This window comes from Bos mutus, chromosome 1 (assembly GCF_027580195.1).
Source record: "Bos mutus isolate GX-2022 chromosome 1, NWIPB_WYAK_1.1, whole genome shotgun sequence".
In the NCBI taxonomy this organism is placed as follows: Eukaryota; Metazoa; Chordata; class Mammalia; order Artiodactyla; family Bovidae; genus Bos; species Bos mutus.
In genome coordinates this window covers 58,684,941-58,706,792 of record NC_091617.1, presented here as the reverse complement: position 1 = coordinate 58,706,792, position 21,852 = coordinate 58,684,941, and the positions used below count along the sequence as shown (strand labels likewise).

The window sequence follows — 21,852 nt, the reverse complement described above, 5'->3', positions numbered from 1 at the left end:
TTTCCCCATCTACTTCCCATGAAGTGATGGGACTGGATGCCATGATCTTCGTTTTCTGAATATTGAGCTTTAAGCCAACTTTTTCACTCTCTGCTTTCACTTTCATCAAGAGGCTTTTTAGTTCCTCTTCAGTTTCTGCCATAAGGGTGGTGTCATCTGCATATCTGAGGTTATTGATATTCTCCAGGCAATCTTGATTCCAGCTTGTGTTTCTTCCAGTCTTGCGTTTCTTATAGTAATTTACTAGGGCATTTTATAAGTGATACACATTCATGTACTTAAGACTTTTTGGGTGTTATGTAAATATCAGTTTTTGCTCAATAATACAAAAAAATCAACCTGATATGTTTTCTCAAAGAGTGCCAGATCTGTCACAAATTCCTTAAACCATATGTATTGTGTTTATGTCTTTATCTGAGCTGTAGTAAATATTTTAAATTTTGTTTTGTTTTTGTTGTTTTTTTAATACTATTTTGGATCAGTTTTGGATTCACAGTAAAATTAATAGAAATGCATTAATTTTTAAATATAAATTTATTTATTTTAATTGGAGGCTAATTACTTTACAATATTGTATTGGTTGTGCCATACATCAACATGAATCTGCCACGGTGTACTCATGTTCCCCATCCTGAACCCCCCTCCCACCTCCCTTCCTGTACCATCCCTCTGGGTCATCCCAGGGCACCAGCCCCGAGCATCCTGTATCATGCATCGAACCTGGAAAATAGAACTGCCATACGACCCAGCAATCCCACTGCTGGGCATACACACTGAGGAAACCAGAAGGGAAAGAGACACGTGTACCCCAATGTTCATTGCAGCACTGTTTATAATAGCCAGGACGTGGAAGCAACCTAGATGTCCATCAGCAGACGAATGGATAAGAAAGCTGTGGTACATATACACAATGGAGTATTACTCAGCCATTAAAAAGAATACATTTCAATCAATTCTAATGAGGTGGATGACACTGGAGCCTATTATACAGAGTGAAGTAAGCCAGAAAGAAAAACACCAATACAGTATACTAACGCATATATATGGAATTTAGAAAGATGGTAACGATAACCCTGTATGAGAAACAGCAAAAGAAATGCATTAATTTTAAAAGTCCTTTTAAATTGTTAGCTCTATGAGGTGTTTTCTAATTTATCTTTTAAATATAATGAACAGTACTTCGCATGCAATAGATGCTCACTAAATATTGTTGACTTATTAAATAAATTAGTTTGTAATAGGTTGAACAGATTTGCAGTCCTAAATTGTTCTTGCCATCATTTCACTCTGCATAATTAAGAAAGTTTTACTAAGATGATTAAAAAATGTGTTATCAAATTACTGGTTTATATTCTAAAGCAATGGGATAAAAGAGACCCCGGCTGTACCCCTATGAGGAACCAGGGAGGATGTGTTTTTCACTGTAGGTATTCTTAGTGGATTTCATGTGCGACTGAGTTAATTTATTTCACATATGAAGGTTAGATTTATCATTTCCATATGGCACTCTAAAACTTTTTCCCTTTACCCTTCTCTGACAACTAGTGTTTTTCTTATTATAAAAGTCATGTCTATTGTAGTGGTTAACTATGTGTGAAAGTAAAAAGAAAAATTAACATCATGCGTAATCTTATTATCCAAATGTAATCATTTAATTTTTCGTGTTCTTATTTTTTCTCTCAGCCACACAAATTCTATTATGTCCATACGATTGGTACTCTGTGTGTTTATAACATACTTTAGAACCACAAACTACCCTGCAGATAGTTTCAAAATATTTCTTTATATGGATGTGCTATACTTTATTTTTCTACTGTGGAAAATTTAGCTTAGCTAGGTTAGTTTTATTTTTTTGCTAACATAAATCTCTGTTGATGTTCAGTTATGTAAGGTAGAATTTTAGAATTAAAATTACTGTAGAATGAGAGATTCTGAATTTTAAATTCTTAATCATATTACTCAATAGTTTAACAGAAAAATTTTAGCAATTCATACTCCCCTCAGAAGTGTATGAAGAGGTGTTTCACTGTCATCATACAAATTGATTATTTTTTTCACACTTTTAAGCAAGTTTTATCAACTAAACTTAATGATTTTAATATGTTCCTATCATCAACTATGTTCAGAGGTATAGAGATTAAATATTTTAGTTTGCTTTCAGAGAGATTATGAATATGTTTAAGGTCACAGTAGTTCAGAGGCTGCATTTTGCAATACAGTTTCCACCTTCATGCAGATATTTTTTGGGTCTAATTGTAAACTCTGCATACTTTGTTTAAGCTGGACTTCTTTCCAATACCTACTTCGATGGCAGTTTTCTTACTGTGTTGCACTGAGGCATCATATCTAATGTGGCTTTAGCATTTCCTCTTATAGAAATCTCCTTTCTATTTGCTGTTGTAACTTGAAGTTAATGAGCATAGAGCTTATTTTTATTTATTTATGCATTTCTGTGGACTGCTCTACAAAAGCACCTTTCTTCCTCACCAGTCCAAACTGAGCGTTGATGAATCTGAGTAGCAGTCGTATTTGTATTAGGAAGGCCACAGTCATGGAACAACACCAAAGAAAAAAATCAATTTTAAGTGTTTGTTTCATCCTCTGGTAAAAATATTTTCATTTCAGAGACCGTGGTGAGTCTTAGTCCCTTGCTGGTACTTGTTTTTGATCACACTGTTCCGGAAGCTGTGTGTGCATATACTCACACGTATGAATTTAAGGTGAACTGAAATATCCTATGGGGAAAATTCAGATATAAAATAGCCCACTTGTTTAAGGACTACAATCTTTTCTACTTCTCTGCAGAAATTGTCTCAGCATAAATACTGGCTCCACTTCAAAAATTATTTTTACTTACAAAATATATTTGTTTTACATTTCAGAGGACCTGATAAATTGCAAGTCTGTCTGTGCCCCATAGCTGCACAGGTATGTATGTGAATTACCTATAGTTATGTTAATCTACATATTAGCTGGTAAGTGATTACATTTGGGGGCATTAAAATTGCTTACAGATTTCATAATGTGAAAATGTTAATTTTTGAGTACCTTCAAATATTGGCAAGCATCAAAGGATATTACATTTTATACATACCTTGCATTTCACTCTATTGTAAGAATCAAATAAACATTTCTGTGATTTGATGAAGCAGAATAATTTCAGTTACAAAGCATTCATCTAATGGAAAGATTAGAAACTGTTTTATGGAACTGTTCTATTAAAGCGGCTCCTGATGTGGGATCAGAGACTTGCAAAACTACTGTTTTTGACACTATTGTTTTATGTTAAAACTTTTTTTGTGTCACTTTTGAGTTTATTTTCTGTGCTGGCTGCTTTAGGTAAGGAGTAGTTGCAGATGTACTTCCTGTCTGCTGCACTGTCTCAAGTACTAGAGTAATGGGAAAAAAAATGTTTGCACCTGTTTGAAAACCTCAACTGTGTGGTGGTGTGGTTTCTGGGCAACAGGCAGGAATTCTCAAAAGCTTGGTTGCACCTGCTCAATTGTTGTTTGCAGCTGTGTCATATGATTGAGTGCACAGAGAAGCTTGTTAGCAGTTTGCTTGTGCTGTTACATATTTTGTGTCCTCCAAGTTTGAAAGATTCTTGCTTGATGTAGTCCTTGAGCTATTACATTGGTTTATTATAAAACTCATTGATTCTAGTTCCCAAATATTTTATCCAAATTCTTTGTTCTCGGTCTCAAATATTTTCTTAGCAACTGTTGACTGCCCTAGATAATGTGTATGCTAAGTTCTCCAAAGAATACCTGGGGAGAGTGGATCTCTCAAGATAACTGGGTTGATAATAATTTTTGTCCTCATAGAGACATTTTCTGTTTGGCTCAGTTTCACTATGTTGGCAACCCCACTATGTGAGGCTGGATGTAGTTATTGATCCATTTAGCTGAACAGATTTGAAAGCATTTGGCTATTAGTGGACACATGGGGCATATTCAGAAAATTTAAGTGATATTAAGAAAATTCAAGATGATTTCTTGATTTGTGCATGTGTCTCCATTGCAGCTGAGTGGAAGTGAGAGAGAAAATAAGGAAAAATTAGATAATTATCTTTGAAGAGGAACTAAAATCCAGATGTAAAATTTAAGACTGGAATATCATCCTTTAGTTTTATCAAATCCTGAAATTGAAAGTGAAAGTCGCTCAGTTGTGTCCGACTCTTTGCATGTCGGACCGCATGGACTATACAGTCCATGGAATTCTCCAGGCCAGAATACTGGAGTGGGTAGCCTTTCTCTTCTCCAGGGATCTTCCCAACCCAGGGATCAAAGCCAGGTCTCTCGCATTGCAGGCAGATTCTTTACCAGCTGAGCCACAAAAGAAATCCTTTATCAAATCCTAGTCACTTGATGTTTTTTCCTAAGCATTTCTGTTAGTGATGTTTCTTTTAGATAACAGCTCTACAAGGTTTCTGACAAGTATCTATATTTTTAACATAGACAAGCTAATATGAACTATATCCTGTACTAGTTAGCTAAAGTTCTATAAATATAATAAAAAGCGGCAACTCAATATACAAAGCATTTAATTAATTTATTTGGTAGTACCAAATTCCTGATACTGAAAACTTATTCAAATAACTTGCATTAGTCTTTTTAAAAATGCTTACGAGTTTCTATTGGTATTTCATAACATAAAATCTTAGAGCTTGTGTATCTTCTTTTATTGACCTGTTTAAATCTGTGGTTTTTTTTTTTTTAACTACCATAATATGAATTTAATTGACCTCTTTGGGAGTAAGACACATAGGTACTGAGCTAAGTGTATGGTTTTCCACAGTCTCTTAATACAATGCCTTGTACATACTAGGTGGTAAGTAAATGTTGAATGAATGCATGTATAAATAAAACATTTCTGAAAGAATAGAGGCCTAGAAACTTGTTATTTGCTTTATATTTTGGATGGTCTTCATGTACTTCCTTTAGCTCTCACACTGTGGATGAGATGGAGATGAGACTACTGATAAATTCTTTCCTTAAAATGAGAAATGAATATATAAGAATTGATACTCAACACAATCAAGAATTGCCATAACACTATTTGCAATATACTTTGCATTCATTTTGCTGACTATGAGAAGTCTTTACATTATCCCTCTTTTACACAGAATGCTGAGGTATTCAATGACTAAGTCACTAATCACCTAGAAAATGTTTTCAGCATAGATGTAAATAAAATTCTGTGTTGTGTGAGCAATGCTATGGCTTTCCTAAGCAATCATTTTCTCCCCCAAACTCTCCTACCCCGACCCTATCACTATCTCACTGAAAACACAAACTATGCAGGCTTTCTTAGGATCGGGTAGATCAGATCACATTTAAAAATTTGTGTTCTCCTAAACATAAGTAGTGGGCCCTGTGTTTACTGTACACATGTTTATAATTATGGTTTCTGTTATTCACTGAATTCTAATTGTAAATAAATGAAGAAAAAGCCAAGTAGAAGTAGAGTCAAAGTAGTGTTTGTCATGACCTGCTTTAGTTAACGCCCCTCTAAAGTTCCATTATGTATGGCACGAGACGGTCCTATAACAATGGCAGAAGTAGCAAAGTGATCCCTTTATCTGCATCAAAACATCTTTCTTAGGCATCTCAAATTCTGGTTGATGATATTCATGTGTACTATTAGGTTTGGAAGTACACAAGCTGTTTCCTCTGGGAATAGCTTTTCTTTCATTTTAGTTTACACCAGTGGGTGAGAGACCAATATCAGGGACATTCTTTTTTTCCAGAAACTTAGTGTGGTAGAATCAACTATATTCTTTTGTTAGACTAATGTTAGAATTGAGAGAGAACCAAAACTATCTATTAGCTAGAATACTAAACCAGATGATAGCAGATGCTTCAGTGACCTGTACTAGGAATTACAGTTTGGAATACTCAGGAGGGAAAGATCACTAAACCCTAGGATTCCTGAACATTACTGCAGATTTCCCTGTGATTTCAGGGTTAAAGAAAGAAAGGGTTAAAGGAAGAAATATTTATTGAGGACATAGCATGTCTAGATATAATTTCTTTCTCTCTCCCCTTCCTTTTCTCCCTCCCTCCCTCATTTCCTTCCTTTCTTTTATTCCACACAATAATTGAATACGTACCATTTGTTAGACACTGAGTTAGGCTAAATAGATGAAACAGTGTCCTTGCTCTCAAAGAGCATACAGAGATATGTCAACAGAGCTCCTTTTGTCTTCAACACTTATTAGTATAGACCCAGTCAAGTTAACCTAATTTTTTGTTTGTTTGTTTGCTTTGTTAGTCCTTTGGAAAATTGGAAAAATAGTAGTATCTACATTATATATTGCTGTGTTGAGTTAGATATAACAACACATGTAAAATTCTTAGTTCAGTGGTTGATATATAGCAAATGCTGAATAAATCTTAGCCCAACTACTATTATTTCCAACACTATCCCCACCACTACTACAACTTAGATGCTGAAGGAAGATCACCTACTTGCCTGAGAGCAAGTATCTTGGTCTGGACATTGTCACATTGATTGTTCTAAAAGTTCTATCTAATTACCTCTAATTTCTTTTAGAAGAAATTCTAAAAATCACATAGGGTTAGAACTTGAAGGGATCTTAATAGTTATCTATTTAATATCTTTGTTTTATCCATGATGAGAAAATAAGCTCAGAAAAGTTCATGTACTTGTCAGGGTTACACAGTATAATGGGTAGTTCAGTTCAGTTGCTCAGTCATGTCCGACTCTTTGCGACCCCATGGACTGCAGCACACCAGGCTTCCCTATCCATCACCAACCCCTAGAGCTTGCTCACACTCATGTCCATTGAATCCATGATGCCATCCAACCATCTCATCCTCTGTCGACTCCTTCTCCTCCTGCCTTCAATCTTTTCCAACATCAGGGTCTTTTCCAGTGAGTCAGCTCTTCTCATCAGGTGGCCAAAGTATTGGAGTTTCAGCTTCAGCATCAGTCCTTCCAATGAATTTTCAGGGTTGATTTACTTTAGGATTGACTGGTTTGATCTCCTTGCAGTGCAAGAGACTCTAAAGAGTCTTCTCTAACACCACAGTTCAAAAGCATCAGTTCTTTGGTGCTCAGCTTTCTTTATGGTCCAACTCTCACATTAGAACATGACTACTGGAAAAACCATAGCTTTGACTAGATGGAACTTTGTTGGCAAAGTAATGCCTCTGATTTTAATATGCTGTCTAGGTTGGTCATAGCTTTTCATCCAAGGAGTGAAACTCAACTCAAGGAGTGTATACCAGTACAGAGTGACTTTTATATTCCAGGGAAATGTTTATATATAGATATGTTGTGTTAGTTGCTCAGGAGCATCCGACTCTTTGTGACCCATTAGATTGTAGCTCGCCAGACTCCTTTGTCCATGGAATTCTCCAGGCAAGAATAATACTGGAGTGGGTAGCCATTCCTTTCTCTAGGGAAATCTTCCCAACCCAGGGATATATATATACATAAATATATATGTATATATGTATTTATATATATTATTATGTATATTATATATATATTTGATAATTCTTTCAACAATCTGTTAGGTAGATGCTGTTTTGCCCATTTTACAGGTGGGGAAAAAAAAAAACCTTACACACAGAAAGAATAAGCAATTTGTCCAAGATCATACTGACAGTAAATGTGAAATGGTAGTACTTGAACCCAAAATTCAGTCCTGCCTTTTAAATGTATCAGTTTCCTAACAACTCAGTCAAAAGCCCCCAAAATACTCTGAGCATTTAAGGGATTTTTTTTTTCTGTCATTAAGGTTTGTGCCAAAGGACATTTTATCCATCAAAAATGGTGCATTATGCTATTATATAAATGTCCAGCATTGACTGCCTACATCCTCACTCCTGAATTTTTTGCTGACAGTTGTCTTTGAAGGCTGTGTTTTAGCTCTTCTGCACCTGATGAAGCTTTTGGATAGGACGGATTCTGAACATAGACTGCATGGGTTGATTCTGGCCCCAGTTTGTGTGGGTGGCATCGAGAGCCAAGTCATGCTCAGAGTCTGCTTCTCAACACATGTGCACTCTGCTTTCCTTGTCTCTCTCTCTCTCCTCTCCTTCATCTTTGTTTTCACTCTTAACAGGTAGTTTATGATTTTTCCCCATTTTTTTACAATATCTACCATGAGGTATTCCTTGAAAAGAAATAAGTGTAAAGAATAACAAAATAAGGAATATCTCTGCTTATGTGAAAGCCAATGTTGCCGTAGGTATTTACGATAAACTGGTCACAGCCTTGTTGTTACTCATTTACATGGAGGAGCAAGGGGCATTGTGCACCTCATTTTAAGTTTTCTATCTTACCATTGTAACAGTTTGTCCTCACTTTGAAGTCTTAAAGCAGACTTGCTCATGACCCGATTTCACTAATAATTCTCTTAAGTAACCCTTGTACTCATTTATAAGATTTTTTTTTCCACCCACTGTTGTCTAGCCTGGTTTAAAATTTTTATATATGTACTTTTTAAAAATTGATTAGCTGGAGAGCTGCCCATTCCTCTGTGCTGTATAATAAGGATTTAAAAACTGCACACAGAATTCTGTATAGTGTAATTAAAACTGACCCACATTTGGACCTGAGTACACCAGGACTTAGCCAAACTTGCCATGAGCTGAGTTCTGGTGGCAGATGGGAACTAATGAGGACACACTCCACTCCAGAATTTCCCAGCTGCTTGGCCCCTTTTTGTACAAACAAGGTTTGGAGCGAAGTCCAGATCCCAAGAGTATGTTCTGTAAATGCGCTGAACCCAATGATTTGGGAAATGTTATCACAGAATCAGACTGTTTCAAAGTCTCCGTAAGACCTCAGCTACTCTCAGATTTTAAAGATGAAAATTCAAAGGGACCTTTTGTGTTCTCTCTCCAACCAATTTTTAATTTTAAAGTGAATTAAAATCACATTCCCCTTCCCCCCCTCCCCCAACTCCAGTCTGTTTTCCTGTGCCTAGGGACAGAATGATCACGTTTATCCAAACGTGGAGATTTGCAGGTGGTTGTCTTAGGATAGACAAGGTCTCCTTGCAACCTATAGATCTCTTCAACTGGTTTGATGTCCTGGGACTATTCAGGCAGATGTAATTGAATCAGTTTGAAGCAGCTGTAGCTGGCATGTGGTCTCTCAGATTGCTAGCACCTGCTTGTTTTTTTGCAACTCACTAGAGTGAAAGAAGTGCCAAAACCAGCATTGGTCTTGGAGCAGATAAAGCACTTCAAATCCTATATTCCATTCTCCTTCCAGTCTAGCCACATCACCACTGGTGCCTGAATTAATAAAGCCCCTTTTCATGATTATGTCTGAGGTAAACTTTTCCTTCTCATTCTTCTCTGTGTTGAGATCCTGACAGTATTGATCATGCTAGTCCAAAAAAATAAGGGAGTATAACGGTGATCAGGTGGCTTTGAGACTCTCTTATCATTAGACAACTGAGTAGCCTGTGGTTTGCAGAATCATTTAAATGAACGTACCAAATTCATTTGCTGTTCCAACACAGTCTTATTGGCACAGAGAATGAGCAGTTAATGTATAACAAACTGTGAGCTGTTATGGAATATGATAAATACATTTGCTAAGCAGGAGGGAATATAAAATGGAACTATTTCTTTAATGTAACTAAACTAATCGACATGGATTTCTTCAGCACTTACTAGGTATAAGAAGAGCAGTCTACTGAAAAAGGGATAGAAATTGTAGGGCATACTAAATATATATAATATATTTTTAAAAGATGTATATTTAGAATTTTAAAAAGCTTAAATCTATTTTTGAATGCTTGTTTTCTTTATCTTCTGTTTGTTCCATTATTGTAACAGATAATATTATACAAATAATATTATTTGGCAGGCATATATTTAATTTTGAAATATTATCGATTTACTGATGTTTAATTTGAACCTGGAATTGATGAAGTCAACACATTTACCTGAAATTGAGAGCTTATGTAGTAACGTTTCTTTCAGTTCAGTTAAGTCACACAGTTCTGTCCGACTCTTTGCGACCCCATGGTCTGCAGCATGCCAGGATTCCCTGTCCATCATCAACTCCCGGAGCTTACTCAAATGTTTGTCCATCGAGTTGGTGATGCCATCCAATCATCTTATCCTCTGTTGTCCCCTTCTCTTCCCGCCTTCAATCTTTCCCAACATCGGGATCTTTTCAAATGAGTCAGTTCTTTGCATCAGGTAGCCAAAGTATTGGAGTTCCAGATTCAGCATCATCAGTCCCTCCAATGAATATTCAGGACTGATTTCCTTTAGGATGGACTGGTTGGATCTCCTTGCAGTTCAAGGGACTCTCAAGACTCTTCTCTACCACCACAGTTCAAAAGTATCATTCTTCAGTGCTCAGCTTTCTTTATAGTCCAACTCTCACATCTACACATGACTATTGGAAAAACCATAGCTTTGACTAGATGGACTTTTTAATATGCTCTCTAGGTTGGTCATAGCTTTTCATCCAAGGAGCAAGAGTCTTTTAATTTCATGGCTGCAGTCACCATCTGCAGTGATTTTGGAGTCCAAAAAAATAAAGGCAGCCACTGTTTTCATTGTTTCCCCATCTATTTGACATGAAGGGATGGGACCGGATACCACGATCTTAGTTTTCTGAATGTTGAGTTTTAAGCCAACTTTTTCACTCTCCTCATTCACTTTCATCAAGAGCCTCTTTAGTTCTTCTTCGCTTTCTGCCATGAGTTGTGGTATTATCTGCATACCTGAGATTATTGATATTTCTCCCAGCAATCTTGATTCCAGCTTGTGCTTCGTCCAGCTGGGCATTTCTCGTGATGTACTCTGCATATAAGTTAAGTAAGCATTCTAAAGTTACTTTAGAATGGTTTAATATTAATAATCTTCTGAGATATTGTTTATGCAACCCACTCCAGTGTTCTTGCCTGGAGAATCCCCGGGACGGGGGACCCTGGTGGGCTGCAGTCCATGGGGTCGCTGAGGGTTGGATGCAACTGAGCGACTTCACTTTCACTTTTATGAATAATAGTAATACGAGTAAAATCTAAAAAAGTCATTTTGTTATCAGCAAATGCCTATTTTGCAAGGTATGACTGAACCTATGCTATAGACGTAAAGTATATATGATTTTTGGCTATAAGAATATTATAGTATACTTGAAGATATAGGATATAAATTAAAGTAAGATACTCAATATTAAATGTATACTCTAGACCTGGATTTGGTGAAAAATAATTGCTATAAAAGTAAAAATACTAGCACTCTTGTTGTCAAATATGACTCTGGACCCAATGTCCCCCTACTCCCCTTCATTGCCCCTGAAGGACAATGAATCTATCAATGATCTATCATGGTTCTCTCTGCCACTAGACCAGAACTTGCTCTAAGAATTCTCCTGAGGACAACACTTCAGCTAACTTACCAGTTGATGGCAGTTGATTTAAGATGAAACCCGTTTGTCATCGCTGAACAAGTCATTAATTACAAAAGATTTCAGTGGAAATAAGAGCTCAGTGAGCTGCAAGTAAAACACAGGATTTGAGCTAGGCCTTGAAATAACATGAAACGTAGGATTTATTTGATTAGAACATTATACTTATCTAAAAAGAAACAAGAATTTAAGAAACACTCTATATCCTAGTCATTACTAATACTGTTAAATCATTTGCTTCTTAGTAACAATGTTCTTTCCTCTGTGACAAAGATTTAATATTAATTTATAAAATAATTGTTTCATGCTGATCCATGTTCAAAATCACCTTTTTGTTTTATTTATTTATTCATTCATTCATTCAATGCAAATAGTTCTATCTATTGACATAACTGAATTCATTTTCCACCTGATTGTATGAATACCATAATCATCTATGTCTGGCAGCATAACTTCAAACTCTGTTTCCACCTTTATGTGGCCTCCCTCTCTGTGTGTATCTCTCTATTCTCTCCTCTTCTTATAAGAACACCAGTCATTGGATTAAATGACTTGAACCTTAAATCCAAGATGATTTCATCACAAGATCTTTAACTAGTTATATCTACAAATGCCCTGATTTCCATAAATGTCAGGTTCTGAGTTTCTAGATAGACATGAACATTTGGAGGATATATTCAACATACTATAGAGTGTAACTTAAATTTTCTGTAGTAAATAACTACAGAAGGCTTATTTGTATACTTACACATTAATTCTTTTTCTCCTCTGTAGTTGACAAAATATATCTGTTCAGCATTTGTAGAATACTTGCTGCATTCAAACTTTGGTATTTTTATGGATGTAGTTGAATCGTGAGTACATTCTCTTTCATACTCTTAAACTACTGAAATTTCCACTTTATTATAGATGCTGAACTTAAGGCATAGAAGAAATAATCAACAGAGTTATAGTTCCTTCACAGATGCAGTACAAAATTAAAAACTGACTTTGGTATGTCCAACTCTTCTGTGAATCTTTGTGTGTTGAGATACTAAATATACTTTAAGGTCCATAATATTTTCAAGTAACTTTCAGTTCAGTTCAGTTCAGGTGCTCAGTCATGTCTGACTCTTTGAGACTCCATGAACTGCAGCATACCAGACCTCCCTGTCCATTATCAACTCCTGGAGTTTACCCAAATTCAAGTCCATCCAGCCATCTCATCCTCTGTCATCCCCTTCTGATATCTGATATCAAGATATTACATCTGATATCTGATATCAAGATATTACACCCTCTGTCATCCCCTTCTCCTCCCACCTTCAATCTTTCCCAGAATCAGGGTCTTTTTTAATAAGTCAGTTCTTCTCATCAGGTGGTCAAAGTATTGGAGTTTCAGCTTCAACATCAGTCCTTCCAATGAACACCCAGGACTGATCTGCTTTAGGATGGACTGATTGGATGTCCTTGCAGTCCAAGGGACGCTGAAGAGTCTTCTCCAACACCACTGTTCAAAAGCATCAATTCTTTTGCGTTCAGCTTTCTTTATAATCCTACTCCCACATCCATTCATGACTACTGGAGAAACCATAGCCTTGACTAGAAGGACCTTTGTTGGTAAAGTAATGTCTCTGCTTTTTAATATGCTGTCTAGGTTGATCATAACTTTCCTTCCAATCACCAAGTATCTTTTAATTTCATGGCTACAGTCAACATCTGCAGTGATTTTGGAGCCCAAAAGAATAAAGTCAGCCACTGTTTCCACTGTTTCCCCATCTATTTGCCATGAAGTGATGGGACCAGATGCCATGATCTTAGTTTTCTGAATGTTGAGCTTTAAGCCAGATTTTTCACTCTCTTCTTTCACTTTCATCAAGAGGCTCTTTAGTTCTTCTTCACTTTATGTCCTAAGGGTGGTGTCATCTGCATATCTGAGGTTATTGATATTTCTCCCGGCAATCTTGATTCCAGCATGTGCTTCTTCCAGTCCAGCATTTCTCATGATGTACTCTGCATACAAGTTAAATAAGCAGGGTGACAATATACAACCTTGACGTACTCCTTTTTCTATTTGGAACCAGTCTGTTGTTCCATGTCCAGTTCTAACTGTTGCTTCCTGACCTGCATACAGATTTCTCAAGTGGCAGGTCAGGTGGTCTGGTATTCCCATCTCTTTCAGAATTTTCCACAGTTTATTGTGATCCACATAGTCAAAGGCTTTGACATAGTCAATAAAGCAGAAGTAGATGTTTTTCTGGAACTTTTTTGTCTTTTTGGTGATCCAGCAGATGTTGGCAATTTGATCTCTGGTTCCTCTGCCTTTTCTAAATCCAGCTTGAATATTTGGAAGTCCATGGTTCACATATTGTTGAAGCCTGGCTTGGAGAATTTTGAGCATTACTTTACTAGTGTGAGAGATGAGTGCAATTGTGTGGTAGTTTGAGCATTCTTTGGCATTCCCTTTCTTTGGGATTGGAATGAAAACTGACCTTTTCCAGTCCTGTGGCCACTGCTGAGGTTTCCAAATTTGCTGGTATATTGAGTGCAACACTTTCACAGCATCATCTTTCAGGATTTGGAATAGCTCAACTGGAATTCCATCACCTCCACTAGTGATGCTTCCTAAGGCCCACTTGACTTCACATTCCAGGATGTCTGGTTCTTAGGTGAGTGATCACACCATCGTAATTAACTGGGTCATGAAGATCTTTTTTGTACAGTTCTTCTGTGTATTCTTGCCACCTCTTTTTAATCTCTTCTGCTTCTGTTAGGTCCATACCATTTCTGTCCTTTATTGAGCCCATCTTTGCATGAAATGTTCCCTTTGTATCTCTAATTTTCTTGAAGAGATCTCTAGTCTTTCCCATTCTGTTGTTTTCCTCTATTTCTTTGCACTGATCACTGAGGAAGGCTATCTTATCTCTCCTTGCTATTCTTTGGAACTCTGCATTCAGATGCTTATATTTTTCCTTTTCTCCTTTGATTTTTGCTTCTCTTCTCTTCACAGCTATTTGTAAAGCCTCTTTACTCATGACATAAATTATTAGTTACAAAATTTTTTCATAGTGATATCAAGATATTATAGGCCAAGTATGCACCTAAAATTTAGTGTCATAGAGTGACAAAGAACATTGCACTAAATAACAGCTTACTGTAGCAATGAGATAAGACAAGATCTTTATTAGAGTGTTATGAATCTGGCTGTATAAGAATACACCTTCATTAAGTGATAACTGGAAGTTATGACCATCCAGGACGTAATTGAGAAAGCAAGACTCAGCTCAGAGAGGTTAATATCTAACCTGATAGAGCCAGTAAGTGACTGAGACAGAATTTAAACTAAACTCTATTCAAGTGCAAAACCTGCATTCTTTATACTTCTCCCAAGTTAGTTTCCAAAGGGTTGAAATATTTTTACGCTGAAAATGTAAGTGAGAAGTATTATTAGATAAGAGTAAATAGAGGGAGCAGAAAGTAAAGCCAGTCCTGAGAGAATTGCAATAGAATTGGAAGCATTTGTTGGTCCTTTCCAACTCATGATTTTGTGATATTACAGGTGTGTTTTCTTTACAAATACTCAATAGGCCAACAATTTGAATTTTTAAAAATATATAATTACATCTTATCTACTGGACAGATTCTTACAAGTTGGAGCTCCTCTGCTGTACTTCTGTTCTGGATAATATAATTATATGCTCAAAGTACAGACAGAATTAAAAGTAGGTACTAGATATCCCTGCCAGAAAAAAATAAAGATTAAATAGAAATGAAAAGTAATCTCTGAAATAGTAACATAGTTAAATATCAAAGTGATTTTGATATACAAAATTATGATTTGCTTCCAAAATATATTAATTGAATGAACTCTTCTAATATGCCTTGTTCCTATTGCTATAAGGACCAAAGAGAAAAAAAGTATCTTTCTGCTAAATTGCAGATTACTTTTTGGTATGGATCAAGCTTCTATGGTGGTGAACATCAGACCCAGTTTCAGGCAGTGGAAATACTGCTCTGAGCAAGAAGATCAAGATGCTGTAACTCATGAGTTAAGATGGCAGGAGGATGGCAGTACGTGTGTATCAGTCAGTCAGTGCAGTTGCTCTTTGTGTCCAACTCTTTGTGATCCCATGAAGTACAGCACGCCAGGATTCCCTGTCCATCACCAACTCCTGGAGCTTGCTCAAACTCAAGTTAGTGACGCCATCCACCCAGCTCATCCTCTGTCGTCCCCTTCTCCTCCTGCCTTCAAATCTTTCCCAGCATCAGCGTCTTTACCAGTGAATCAGTACTTCACATCAGGTGGCCAAAGTATTGAAGTTTCAGCTTCAGCATCAGTTCTTCCAATGAATATTCAGGACTGATTTCCTTTGTGGATTGACTGGTTTGGTCTCCTTAAAGTCTAAGGGACTCTCAAGAGTCTTCTACAATACCACAGGTCAAAAGCATCAGTTTTTCAGTGCTCAGGTTTCTTTATGGTCCAACTCTCATATACATACATTTCTACTGGAAAAACCATAGCTTTGATTAGAAGGACCTTTGTTGGCAAAGTAGGTTTATCATAGCTTTTCTTGCAAGAAGCAAGCATCTTTTAATTTTAAGTCTACAGTCAACATCTGCATTGCTTTTGGAGCCCAAGAAAATAAAATTTGTCACTGTTTCCACTATTTCCCCATCTGTTTGCTATGAAGTGATGGGACCAGATGCCATGATCTTAGTTTTCTTAATGTTGAGCTTTAAGCCAACTTTTTCACTCTCCTGTTTCATCTCCATCAAGAGGCTCTTTAGTCCCTCTTCACTTTCTGTCCTAAGGATGGTATCATCTGCATATTGAGATTATTGACATTTCTCCCGGCAATCTTCATTCCAGCTTTTGCTTCATCCAGTCTGGGATTTTGAATGATTTAAAGTTAAATAAATTAAATTAAATAAGCAGGGTGACAATATACAGCCTTGATGTACTCCTTTCTCAATTTGGAACCAGTCTATTGTTCCATGTCCAGTTCTAACTGTTGCTTCTTGACCTGCATACAGATTTCTCAGGATGCAGGTCAAGTGGTCTGGTATTCCCATCTCTTTCAGAATTTTCCAGTTTGTTGTGATCAGAGTCAAAGGCTTTGGCATAGTCAATGAAGCAGAAGTAGATGTTTTTCTGGATTTCTCTTGCTTTTTCAATGATCCAGCTGATGTTAGCAATTTGATCTCTGGTTCCTTTGCGTTCTCTTGGCAAAACTGTTAGCCTTTGCCCTGTTTCATTTTGTACTCCAAAGCTAAACTTGACTGTTACTCCAGGTATCTCTTGACTTCCTAATTTACATTCCAGTTCCCTATGATGAAAAGGACATGTTTTTTTGCTGTTAATTCTAGAAGGTCTTGTAGGTCTTCATAGAACGATTCAATTTCAGTTTCTTCAGCATTAATGATTGGATACTGTGATAGTGAATGTTTTGCCTTGGAAATGAACAGAGATCATTCTGTTGTTTTTGAGATTGCACCCAACTACTTCATTTCAGACTCTTTTGTTGACAATGAGGGCTACTCAATTTCTTCTAAGGGATTCTTGCCCACAGTAGTAGATATAATGGTCATCTGAATTAAATTCACCCGTTCCAGTCCATTTTATTTCACTGATTCCTAAACTGTCAATGTTCACTCTTGCCTGACTATTATGTGTGTATGGGAGGAAACAAAAAGAGAAATTAATAAGATATGTCTAGAAAGCAGTTGTTCCATCCAGGGTGGAATTACTAGATGTCCCTCTTGTAAATGAAATTCTGCCTCTTCGAGAATGCAATATGAATTTCCCAGGATCTACTGGTAATACAAGAATTTCATGGTTTTTAGTAATACAATGGGCATATAGTAAGTTTTTAGAATTGGTACTAGAAGTTGAGGGGCTTCCCAGGTGGAGCAGAGATAAACCATCTGCCTGCCAATTCAGGAGATGCAAGAGATGCAGTTTCGATCCCTGGGTTTGAAAGATCTCCTGGAGGGCACGGTAACCCATTTCAGTATTCTTGTCATGGACAGAGGAGCCTGCTGGGCTACAATCCATAGCGTCACAAAGAGTTGGGCATCACTGAATGACTGAGCAGAAAACACTATAGGCTATTTAGGAAGTACAATAGGAAAAAAACAAAACAAAAACAAAAACAAGAATGGCTGGGGAAGGGGAGAGGGTCATCGATGGACTTCCTGTGGAAATAACGCTTGAACTAGGAGCAGGAAAATATAAAGAAGCCAGTCAGTGAAAAATCTGGAGCACAAGAAATTTGATCTCTAAATTCTTATAGGTTTCTAAGTGTTGTGCGCACAAGGTGTGTGTGTGTTAGAGTAGTCAGGTAAGGGGATATGTGTCCTGTCTGTCCACTATTAAAAATGTAAAATTAAAATGTCTGCTTCAAGGGCATCCAGTTGACCCTCCTCTTCATCCTGATAGTGAACACAGAAAAAATAAGCATTCAGAAATGGATTAAAGAAGCTTAACTATTTCTTCCTAAAATCTTAGAAACTTCTCGTTTGTGAAAGCCAAAGTTAGTTAAGCTACAAGGAGATGGACTAGATTTATCGTTATTCTTAGCTGCCTTTATTAATTCCATCACCTGCTTTGATCTCAAGGGTTAGTAGAGGAGCCACACGAATTCTTGATCATTTCTCCCTTTGCCAAATTATCTTTTCTAGGAGTAATATCATACCCTTTCCTCTTTTTCTGTACATGAAGGCCATAAATGAAAATGGAAAATCAAATGGAATTTCCTTAGATTTAATTTTTTTGAACTATTAGACTTATAATTGTGTGCTTAGTGCTTAGTCACTCAGTCGTGTCCAACTCTTTATGACCCCATGAACTGTAGCCCACCAGGCTTCTCTATCCATGGGGATTCTTAAGGCAAGCATACTGGAGTGGGTTGCCCTGTCCTCCTCCAGGGAATCTTCCCAACCCAGGGATCAGACCCAGATCTCCTACATTGCAGGCAGATTACTTTACCAGGAAAGTCTTATAATTAGGCTGCTGCTGCTGCTAAGTCGCTACAGTCGTGTCTCACTCTGTGCAACCCCACAGACAGCAGCCCACCAGGCTCCTCCATCTCTAGGATTCTCCAGGCAAGAATACTGGAGTGGGTTGCCATTTCCTTCCCCAATGCATGCATGCATGCTAAGTCGCTTCAGTGGTGTCTGACTCTGTGTGACCCCATGAACAGCAGTCCAGCAGGCTTCTCTGTCCATGGGATTCTCTAGGCAAGAATACTGGAGTGGGTTGCTACGTCCTTCTCTGTATAATTAGGTTAAGCTATAACTTTTTAGGAATATGTAGTTATCTTTCCCTGGTATCTCAGCTGGTAAAGAATCTGCCTGGAATGCAAGATCCAAGTTTAATTCCTGGTCAGAAGGATATCCTGGAGAAGGGATAAGCTACCCACTCCAGTATTCTTGGACTTCCTTCGTGGCTCAGATGGTAAAGAATCCACCTGCAATGCAGGAGACCTGGGTTCGACCCCTGGGTTGGGAAGATCCCCTGGAGGAGGGCATGGCAACCCACTCGTTTTCTTGCCTAGAGAATCCCCATGGACAGAGGAGCCTGGTGGCTACAGTCCATGGGGTCCCAAAGAGTCGGACAGGATTGAGCAACTAAGCACACAACACAGTTATCTTTCCATTTGAACTGCACACAAGAAATCTGTTCTTCTCATCTTTACCTTCATTCTCAAGCAGGAATTTCTCCACATACTTCATTCAAAATTAAATTGTTTATCCATAATTAGATAAGAATATGTGGTAGTAAATTACTGAAATTGATTAAATTTGAATTTTTCTGAGTTTAATGTGTCTAATCAACATTACACTCAGGGCATTATTATTGCCCATTGCTTGCTGCTATAACAGATGACAGTATTACCAGGACCCAGGATGATACTGTATGAAAAACTGCACAATGAAATACACACTCTATTGTGAGTATTTGAAAAATAGAGCAGAATAACACTTCCAGAAATGTGGTTTTTGATGAGCAGATTTACATTTTTTTAACTAGAGAAACTAAGAACCTCTCAGTATAAATTTTGATAGGCTTTGCATTCATGCATGCTCAGTCGTGTCCAACTCTTTGCAACTCCATGAACTGTAGCCTGCCAGGTTCCTCTGCCCATGGAATTCTTCAGGCGGGAATACTGAGTGTATTTCCTTCTTAAGAGGGTCTTCCAGACCCAGGGAGCGAACTGGTATTTTCTACATCTCTTACATTGGCACACGGATTCTTTACCACTGTGTTGATAGACTTTATGTACATTCTAATTTATAAACCAAATTGTGGTGTGATTGATAATACATATTGTTAGCAGTTATACCATTGAATATTATCACACAAATTCCCATAGGTTTGTTTTTATCATGATAACAGAAACCAAAAATAAAGGCAAGAGCTACTTCCTTTTCAGAAATACTACAGTGCACAATTTTTACTATGTAACTGAATTAACCATTCAATTTGTCATCCAACCATGACTGAGATTTTGCTTTTACAAACAGCTATCCAAGTGTCAAGAATATTAAGTTGTAATGGAAGAAGGCCATTATCATACTGAAGCTTCAAATACCATAAATAAAAAAATACCAATTACATTTTTTATAACTCGTAAGCATGCACTATAATGTCATAGAAAATCACAAACCTGTTAAAGAGCATTTGTGATAATATATACCTGAATTGTAAACCAATTTTGAAATTTTGTTCTACTCAAGTTGTGTATCTGAAAGTATATATCAAGAATAGATTCAAGAAAACTCCAGGGCCAATGGGGATTCCCAGGTGGCACAGTGGTAAAGAACCCACCTGCCAATACAAGAGACACAAGAGATGCAGATTCAATCCCTGGGTCGAGAAGATTCCCTGAAGTAGGAAATGGCAAGCCACTCTAGTTCTTAACTGGAAAATTCCATAGACAGAGGAGCCTGGTGGGCTGCAGTCCATGGGGTTGCAAAGAGTCAGACATAACTGAGCAACTTATCAGGCACACACACACCAGGGCCAATATTAAAAGTTGACAATGAATTATATAAAAAATACATTCCTCATTAGTCTCGTTTGGTGTGTTTCAATACCTTTGCAGAACTAAACTGTGGAGACCTAGAAGCACAACTTGCCCAGTGAGTATAGTATTTAAGATATTATTTAGTTTTTCCAGCTTATGAAGATTTTCATCACACACATTGTTTCCTTTTGTCATGAAGACATGATTACAGTCCATCAACAAAGTACCAAATAGATATTTATTCATTGTAATAGCTACAGATGCTCAAAATAGATATTTAAATCTCAAACATATCTCCCACTGTTCTGTATTAGATTGTTGTTGTTCAGTCACTAAGCCATCTCTGAATCTTTGCATCTGCATAGACTAGCATACCAGGCTCACCTGTCTCTCTGAGTTTGCTCAAATTCATGTCCCTTGAGTCAGTGTTGCTGTCTAACCATCTCATTCTCTGCTGTCCTCTTCTGTGTTATATCATTAAGACTTAGAAGTATAAACTGTTAGATCTGTAAGAAAATTTGCATTATCTTTTTAGTATAATCTAGTGATTTACAGATGAGGAAATGGAAACACAGTGAAATTGAATAGGACTAGACAAGTGCAGAATGAAGAACTGAGTAAAGCAGTACTCTTTACTTCCATCTTCACCAATTTTGCTTCACTTTTCACCATCTACAACAATTTTTCTGCTATCTTTATTTTTAAAATGCATGCACATGGTGAAAATTTTTAAAAATAAAATGGCACACAAAGATGTAAAATGAGAAATATGTTTTTACCGACTTAAAGTGCTATTACTAGAAATAGACAGATTCAAGGGTATGTGTACGAAAATGTACCTATATACCTGCATTTTAAAAATGAACAAGAGTCACATCATTTTGGTTTTGTTTGTATTTTGCTTTCTTTTTAGTACTATATCTTAGAGATTTTATAGAATTTATATTATAGTATATTATGCTATGTCATCTTTTTTATAGCTTCATAATATTGCCATTTTATGAGTGTAACAAAATGTATTTAACCATGGTCTAATTTGTGGATACTTGGTTATTTTCAATTTTTTCCCTCTTCAAAAAACATTACAAAAAACAGCCTTCTAAATACATCTTTTAATTATTCTAATGTATGTGCACAGTGTCTCAGTCGTGTGTGACTCTGTGGACTGTAGCATGCCAGCCTCCTCTGTCCATGGAATTTTACAGGCAAGAACACTGGAGTGGGCTGCCAGGGGATATCCCTGACCCAGGGATTGAACATGTGTCTCTTGTGTCTCCTTCATTGGCAGACAGATTCTTTACCACTAGCACTGCCTGGGAAACCCATTCTAAAGTATACATAATATAATTTCCTAGGTATACTTTTGTAATTAACATTTTGATAGCTTTTACAAATTTTCTTTTAAAAACATAGTTCTAATATATACTTCTAA

At 36.9% G+C, this 21,852-nt stretch overlaps 1 protein-coding gene across 23 annotated transcripts in view; it reads left to right on the top strand.

Moving 5' to 3' along the window:
- The window catches only part of ZBTB20 (zinc finger and BTB domain containing 20), an 865,400-nt gene that overhangs the window by 224,332 nt on the left and 619,216 nt on the right, over positions 1 to 21,852 (top strand). For 19 of the 23 annotated variants that reach the window (XR_011464022.1, XR_011464033.1, XM_070369724.1 and 16 more), the window contains one exon: positions 2,883 to 2,928. The gene's annotated coding sequence lies outside the window, so the exon portion shown is untranslated. Of the gene's footprint in view, positions 1 to 2,882; positions 2,929 to 20,498; positions 20,536 to 21,852 lie in introns of all 23 variants that reach the window. The other 4 variants (XM_070369662.1, XM_070369699.1, XM_070369713.1 and 1 more) reach the window with 1 other exon arrangement.